We start from the raw sequence: 9,014 nt of genomic DNA, 5'->3' as shown, positions 1-9,014 counted from the left end.
TGTCATGAATAATATTTTTTTTTGTTGTTCTATTGTAATGTTTTATATGGTGTAGTTTATTCTTAAATTTATCTTCATGATATGTTTCATCTAGTTTCCCTAACATTCTCATCTGCAAGTATATAAGAGACAAAAAGAAATCTTGAAGCATTGAATACGAAATTTTTGAAAAAATTGAATTTTTGAAAAAATTGAAATAAATAAGACTCGCTCTGAGGGACGCAAGAGTTTATCTACAGTATGTCTATATGATCGCTTTGTGAAATGTAATCGAACGATACTCTTGCATCCCACAATGAGTCACATTCATTTTTAATTGCATACTTTAAGAAGTGGCAGACATGAAAAGATATAATACAGATTTAATAACTACAAACTCCATTTTCCGTAAGCAAGAATAAACCAATGAATAAAACAGTAGTAAAAACTGTGTCTATGCCAAATGTTTTTGTCCAACTCTTATATTTGCCTTCAGTATGAACGTGGACTGGTATGCTAAAGTAAATTAAGGTGTGCATTATAAAACCAGACAAAAGATAGAAGAAGACTTCACAATTGGGCTTGTGGATTTATTGAGTGATTTAAAAGTGTTGTATCCGTCTAGATACACTTAAAAAAAATAGAAAATGGATCAGGAAAAGAGCGGCTTGAAACTAGGTTTTACAGAAATTGAATGAGAAATTAAAGAATTTAAAGTTTTGCTTTCGGTACTGGTAAAAAATGTACACGGGAAAAACCAACTTTTGTGTGAAACAAATGATTTTGATCATGGATCGATCGTAATTTTGACTCAGTGCTAAATCAATTAGCATGCTGTATAATGACGAGAAAGACAAATTGTGCAAACATTCATATTTTCTATCTACTAATAGTATCTGTTAGAACAGTCAAGTTTTCAGACTATTTTTTTAACAGAATAAAGTAAAATACTAGAGTAGTAAATTGCCATAAAAAGGTAAAAGCATTTTCTTTGGGGGGGGGGGGGGGGGGTAAAGTCATACACGTCGAAAATAGTAATTTTGACGTGAGAATATACTCTAGCCTTTATATAAAACTATTCCAAACGCATGTATTCATAAGAAAATAATTCTTAAGTACTGTTTCCAAGTGCTTAAAATCTACAAGGGCTTACGTAGAATTAAATGAAATCTATCGAGGTAAATAAAATGAGCCACAAGAAAGCTTCTAATATCTTTGATAATTCATCAACAAAAAAAAGGTCTATATACAGTATGTACTATATATATATATATATATATATATATATATATATATATATATATATATATATATATATATATTCTATATATGGACACATACGTGCATATATATTTTTACTGGATCCTTCAAGGAAGGCTGGCAACAGAAGGATGTTGCACCTGTGCTATGCGTGGGAATAGATATGGTGCTGCATGAGTTTAACATCAATGTTCAAACGGTTGGTCCTTCACCACAAAAAGTTTTGTCCATTGCAAAACTTTTAAAATTCAACAGTGCCAAGCATCGATAAAAGTTGAAAAGAGGCACCTCTTCTTCAGGTACAGAGACGCAAGAACATTTAACTGTCAGACATGTCACATCTGAAGAAACTCCTGTGCCGATGTAGACTGAACTGATGCTGCAGGCTAAGTCTCGAAAGAAGAGACTAGTGGATAAGTTTTCTAGAATGAATCTCAGTATCTCACATTACCGTGTCCTGCACCTGTTTGCATAGATGTGAGCTATTCCTATAGAGCGAGTGGTCTGCCCACCAGCTATGCGTGGTAGTGCGTTCAGTACTGCAGCAGTGGACAACATCAATCACAGTCCTAGTTCCACAGCACCAAAGGTTCTATAGAACAGGGATCTCTCTCATGTAACACATAATGTGTGCAGGTGAAGAAGTGGAGCGTGGGGCTGTCACTGATGTGCCTGCTGTATCAAGGACTGTTGACCATCTGCCTAAATACTGCACATAGATACAGCCCACAGCTTCCATTATTGCCTCAATAGTACTTGCCACCTCTGTGACTTCTCTGAAACGGGGCAACTTCATAGTGCATAAGAAAAAAAGTATGAACATGAAGATGTGACCACAGACAGAATCAGTTAAAGGACAGCAGTGGCTGTATACTATGCTAACCACTAGAAATTAGGTCAAACTGCCATCATCCAAACTTCTTTTATTTTCACTTTTCCATGAGACCGCACTTACGGTCGCAATGCTAAGAAACTACATGGACGTAATCAGAAATGCCATTCAGCATCTCAAATCAGGCCAAATACCTGTTGTGGCTTTCGAATAGCTGATGCTTGCTCATGCAAAACAGACACAGTGGAAGGGATCAAAAACACAATGGGAAGGAAACACCGGTGGTGATTTTCGGATGCCTGCATATCGAGGTGGCATCACTGAAGACACTAGGTGAGTGGTTTCCAGGAAGTGGATGGACACATGCAATTGTAAAGGCAGAAATGGCTACTGCAGGAACCGTTAACTCTCTTTCTTCAGGCCTCACATGTCACACACACAAGAAAGGTCAATGCGACTACCTTGTATATACATACTCCAATAACGTGCATCTAAGCACAGTGCTAGTGTAGAAGATGATCAGCCTCTTGAAGAATTCAAGGACTGGTACCATGAGAAAGGGAAAAACTCTCCCCAGTTTTTATACATGGCAATAGTTCTGGATCTGAAGGTCTCCATTCTAATCTATGTGCATTCTGTGAGAGAGGCAAAATTCAGCATGTATTGGGAAGCTGTAACTAACATAGTCCCGTAGTTCTTCGCACGTGACCATATACACTATGCCCGGTGGCAGAACTTATTGCTGAGATATTGTTGATCCTGCAGTCATTGAAACATTAGACAAGAATAGTTTAAGGCTTAATCAAATAACTGCCTCGTGGACAGAACCAAAGCTACAGATGAACCTATGGAAAGGAAAAAGCTCTCACACTTCAGCATGCACAGACGATCAAAAGTGCACATAGGGAAGGAAACATCTATGAAAAATTATATGGCCTTATTTGCAGGGCTTTACTTTGGCGGCCAAAACCACGAGGGAATCCTGGATGAATTCTTTCGTCAAAACCAAACATGTTCTTCCACATTGATTATTGCAGCACTCATCATCTGAGTAGAAATTCCATATGCTGGAGCGACCTAAAGATATTGCTGAAGTTCAATCTAATGCACCTGTTGTCACATCTGTTGTCCTTGATGGCAACATCATTATGCAGATGTTGAAGCCTGGCACTACAAAGACATTTGAAGAATATTTCCACAAAGTATTCATCCCATACATCAAAGAGTAACTGTATCATGCTTCACGCATTGACCTTGTCTGGGATAGCAACAAAGAGGGCTCCTTGAAAATGCTACAAAGGAAAAAACGAGGCAAAGAAGTGCGACTGCATTTGGTAAATACTAGGAAATTAGCAGTTTCCTACGTGCCATTGTTAACAAAGTGAAACTCTTCACCTTCCTTCCATGAAAAGGCAATAAATAGCAATTGACTCAGGTTCCCTGATAACTGACAGTTTTCTGCAAACTCTTTAAGAAGAGCAGCTATTTATCAAATAAGTATTCGTTTTAATAACAAAACTAATTGCTCATAATACTTTGATATGTGTTTTTCATTGTCAATTTACTGAACTTTACACGTTATTTATATCTAACAGAAAGCCAATAGCAAAATAAGAGTATAAAGCCGATTTTGTTTAAGTTGAATAGCAGGCATTTTGGAATATGGCCACCATTGCTGTCAGACTCAATCCTGGGTGGCTCCATATCTAAGATTGTTTAGAATATACTTTTCTACACTTTCACCAATTTTGGTGCTTTTATGAAAAAATGAACAATTAACATGAAATATTGGACTATGATGTAGGACTACAAGGGGCAATTACAAGAGGTAGAGTAGGAGGTTTCATCTGAGGAGGAGGGACAGAATGACAAACTTCTCTCTTTTAACGGACAATATGAAGTTGCATGTCCATACCATTTTAAAGATAAGATGAAAACAGTCATCTTTAGGCTGGTTCATGGTAAAAGTTGACCGTAAGTGTGTAAAAATCGTAAATTAAGTGATTCATTAGTGACAATGAAATTCGAGAGAGATCTCCCAGTATTTTACCTGAAGTTCTCATGGAGGGAGATTCTCCCTCCAGGCAGTAACTCAATCCTCATTCTCTTCCTCCTCTCTCGTCTCCTGCACACCAGCCACGACTCTCCTCAAAAGTAAAGCGTAAGTTAACTTGTCAATATTTTTACATTCTTTTGTGAATTATCATTTTTGTATTAATTTTTTGTTATAGGATATAATTTGCTGGTTTATAATAATATAAACTTTTAAATATGAGTGTATATGTGTATTTTGGGGTGTACGGAATGGATCGAGTGATTCAACATTATGGTTTACGAGCTTGCTCCTGAAACGGATTAAACTCATAAGCCATAATACCACTGTATATAAATATATGTTGTATATGAATCTACTGGTTACTCATACCAATTAAATGATTGCAGCTCAAATTAAAATAAATGATAAAGCCATTTCCCTCTTTTACGGGATATGTACATAGACATGATAGTGACTCCAATTTTACTAGTAGGTATGGATTCTAGTTTTAACATGAAAAAGGAAGTTTCTTACCTTATCTCTCATCTGGATCCAAGCGTAATGGATACAAGTGAAGTGTTAAAAGATTTGGATATATGCAGTGAATAGACGGGCCTAGATATCAAGGAAGAAAACGCGTGTGTACAAGATAGGTGGGACAGTGTGTATAGGGTGTTTGACATGCTGTTAATGATCTTCGTGCTGATATAAAAGCGATTGATGTGAAAGAATGACTATACAGTGGCTCCATCCAAGATATAACGGCAAAAGGGTGAATATAACAGTGAACCCCTTTCAGGGAAATTGTATTGATGTTGAAATACATACATACATACATACATACAAACATACATACACACACACATATATATATATATGTATATATATACATATATATATATATATATATATATATATATATATATATATATATATATCAGATAGAGAGAGATAGAGAAAGAGCGTACAATCGGTAGGTTACTTCCAAGTAGATAATGAGAAAATGAACCAAAGACAGTAAGAATGATTCCTGGTCAGTCTACATAAGATGATTTATCATAACAGTAAGAGTAATGGGTAAGGGGTGTGGTTGCAATAGGGCAACTTGAACCACTTTTCTTACTTTCGGGCTTGAAAGGAGGGAAGGGGGAGGTGGGGGAGGTGATGATTAAGCGAAGGGAGAATCTTAGGGGGAGGGGGAGGGGGGGGGGGGGGAGAAGGAGATGGTAAGAGGAAGGTGATGAGATTGCGAGGATTTTTTTTTACCATTTTTGGTTAAATTTGTCTTGCATTTTTGTTGTCTTTCGGATAGCATAATCATCTCCGCTACCTTCATGAGGCCATCTATTGTTCTTCAAATGGCATAGTGGTTTAAGATGGGTATAAATATATATTTATATTCGCCAGATATATATTTATATATATATATATATATATATATATATATATATATATATATATATATATATATATGTGTGTGTGTGTGTATATATGTATATGTATATATACATCTATCTATCTATCTAACTATCTATCTATATACATACATATATATATATATATATATATATATATATATATATATATATATATATATATATATATATATACACACACACACATATATATATATATATATATATATATATATACATATATATATATATATATATATATATATATCTCGCGAATTTAAAACATATATCTAAGTGGTGATACGATTTGTTGCAATTATGTGTAGAATGATTAGTCCTAATTCCTGGCAATAAAAACAGAGCAACATAACTGATAACGACGACTCATAAAACCTGTATAATTTTTAAATAGAAACACACTAACTAGTGAAAGTTATTCGCTGACTTGAGTACTCTTCGCTGCAGCCGCGAAATTTGATTGGTGGTGTCGAAAGAAGTCTGTAAATTATATACACCAGTTAACTTGAATGCTGTCGTATGTTATGAATGGTTGTGATGTTTTCTTTTCGAGATTTAAGGTATATTATTATTATTATTATTATTATTATTATTATTATTATTATTATTATTATTATCATGATTATTATTATTATTATTATTATTATTATTATTATTACTTGCTAAGGTACAACCCTAGTTTATACAGCAGGATGCTATAAGCCCAGGGGTCCCAACAAGGAAAATAGCTCAGCGAGGAAAGGAAACAAGGAAAAATAAAGTATTTCAAGAACAATAACAACATTAAAATATATATTTCCTTTGTAAACTATAAAAAAACTAACAAAACAAGAGGAATAGAAATAGAAATATAGTCGTGAAACGAAAATGCTTGCTTTAAAATATACTCTTTATTGTATTATACCATAATCGTTTCCTCATAGGATGGTCACGGTGCTGTGCTTGTGGATGTGGTCGTTAATTTTCAAGTAAAAGGAATGAGATTTCCAACTTTAAAATATCGCTGATACAGAAAATATGATTAGTGTCGAAAATTTCATTTACTCGTACGATTGTGCTCCCACGTCTCTGACTAAGCACTTTATTTCAAAGCTTTCATTTACTGTATCTATGGAATTTCTAAATATTTTGTTCTATTTTATATATAAAAAAATACCGATTCATCTTACCGATAACGATTACCACATACAATCTGCTTTCAATTTCACATATAACAAGAAAAAACAGGATTTCTTTCATTCCGAGTCCTAGTATCTTACACTCTCCCTCATATATACAGTATATATATATATATATATATATATATATATATATATATATATATATATGTGTGTGTTATATTTAAAAAAGTAAAATATTAAAAGAACGTATTCATAAAGAATTAAGTCTTATAAGTGATTTATACATACATATATATATATATATATATATATATATATATATAAATATATATATACATACATATATATATATATATATGCGTGTGTGTATATACTTATGTATATATAATTCACGTATAAGTCAAATTTCTTTATAAATACCTCTTTTAATATTTTACATTTCATAAATCACTCATTAAAATGAAAAATATTTCAAAGATTATATATTTAAATTCTATTTTTTACTGGACGACTATTTTTGCTAAAAGCCTGTTCGTTTAAATTAATTTTGAAAAACCTTTTAGATCCCGAATATCTTAACTTTTGGGTGACTTCAGTTTAGAATTGCAAGTCATGAACATTATTTAACCCGTGTAGGCGGAACGGAGTATGACTATCGTCAGTAAAAAAAAAAAAGAAAAAAAAATGTGTTTAGCAGCGAAAAGGTTAGATGTTAGTAATGCAAAAACGTATATACTGTATTTCTTACATTCGTGGTATCTACTGTCATCTACGGATGTAACTTAAGCCTCAGGGTATTGTCACTAGTTGAAAAAATAGTTATTCGCTCTATGATAGGCAAGACGTTACGCGCATTAGATAAACAGTAATGACTGATTGAGCTATTCATTCATTCAATGCTGATATTATATCTTTCACAAGTGGGGGAAGATGCTTTTCATCTTTATCATTATTCAAAAGAAGTGGGTGACAATAATTTAGATCTTTATTAATGAATTGCCAATATTCCAAGAGATTCTTTCACTGACATAGGAATTGGAATATAAATACATAGAAAGGTTGATTTGGTCTTCCTTTCTCACTCTCATGATGTGAGGAACCTTTTGATAATCAGAGGACCAATTTTACCTGAGCCGTGGCCGTAGCTGAGACTAAGAGTAATTTCCTAGTTAGCAGTCAAATAATAATAATAATAATAATAATAATAATAATAATAATAATAATAATAACAACAGCAACAACAATAATAATAATAATAATAATAATAATAATAATAATAGTGTCTCTTGTAATACCAATTTTAAAGCTCAGATTGCTGGAAACAAACATTTAATATAGAAAAAAATAAACAGTTTAAACTTCGATAACTCTGCATTCATCAGAGAAGTGCTTTAGTTTCAATTATAAATTCAATTTTAACATATTGGTATCTAGATTTGTATTAATAATCTTTTATTCTTTTTTAAATTTCTAATTTTTTAACTTCACTTAACCCGATGATGGGATTTCTCTTGTGCTTTCATTTGTCTGACAATAACAATTATCATTTTATACTTGTAGAGAGAGTCCACCATTTTCTGTCTACTTCAGTGCAAATTGAATGCAAATATGAAATATCTCCACGATATAATACGTTTCCTTATATTCATGCCATTCTATTTTTAAGTCCTTATTCACCTGAATTTCATGAAAGAAAGATAATCTTTCAAACGCCTCAAATTTTTCTCTATACTTGAAAAACCCGATTAAAAATGAAAAAGGAGTATTTCACATCGTATACCGAGTTCTTTGGTTGGTAATATGGTATTATGGTGAGGTTTAGGGTGTAGCTTTATAACTTTCACCGGTAAATATATGGAAAATCTATCTAAAGTTTAACTATTTTATATCAACATTACGCAGACACACGACTCACATATACACGATACACACACAAAACACACACGTACATACATACATACACACACACACACACACACACACACACATATATATATATATATATATATATATATATATATATATATATATACAGTATATATATAGATATATATACCCTTTCCGGGTGGGGATACCTTAACGTGGGGATAGGATTTGAGTATCGCCATGATCAGCAAAGCTGTACTAGTTCGAGCAACCCACACTAGGTTGGCTTGCTGTGAGGAATCGGACAAATGTCTCCCATTAATGTCAATTTGCAATAGCCAGCGTGGTAATAGAGCTGGTCAAACCCTAGACATGCATAAGGACATCTGGGGCCTTATTCTGCAGTGGACTAGAAATGCCTGCATTTGTTGTTGTTGTTTATATATATATATATATATATATATATATATATATATATATATATATAT

Source organism: Palaemon carinicauda, chromosome 6, assembly GCF_036898095.1.
Source record: "Palaemon carinicauda isolate YSFRI2023 chromosome 6, ASM3689809v2, whole genome shotgun sequence".
NCBI classification, from domain to species: Eukaryota; Metazoa; Arthropoda; class Malacostraca; order Decapoda; family Palaemonidae; genus Palaemon; species Palaemon carinicauda.
Note: the sequence above shows the minus strand (reverse complement) of the source record.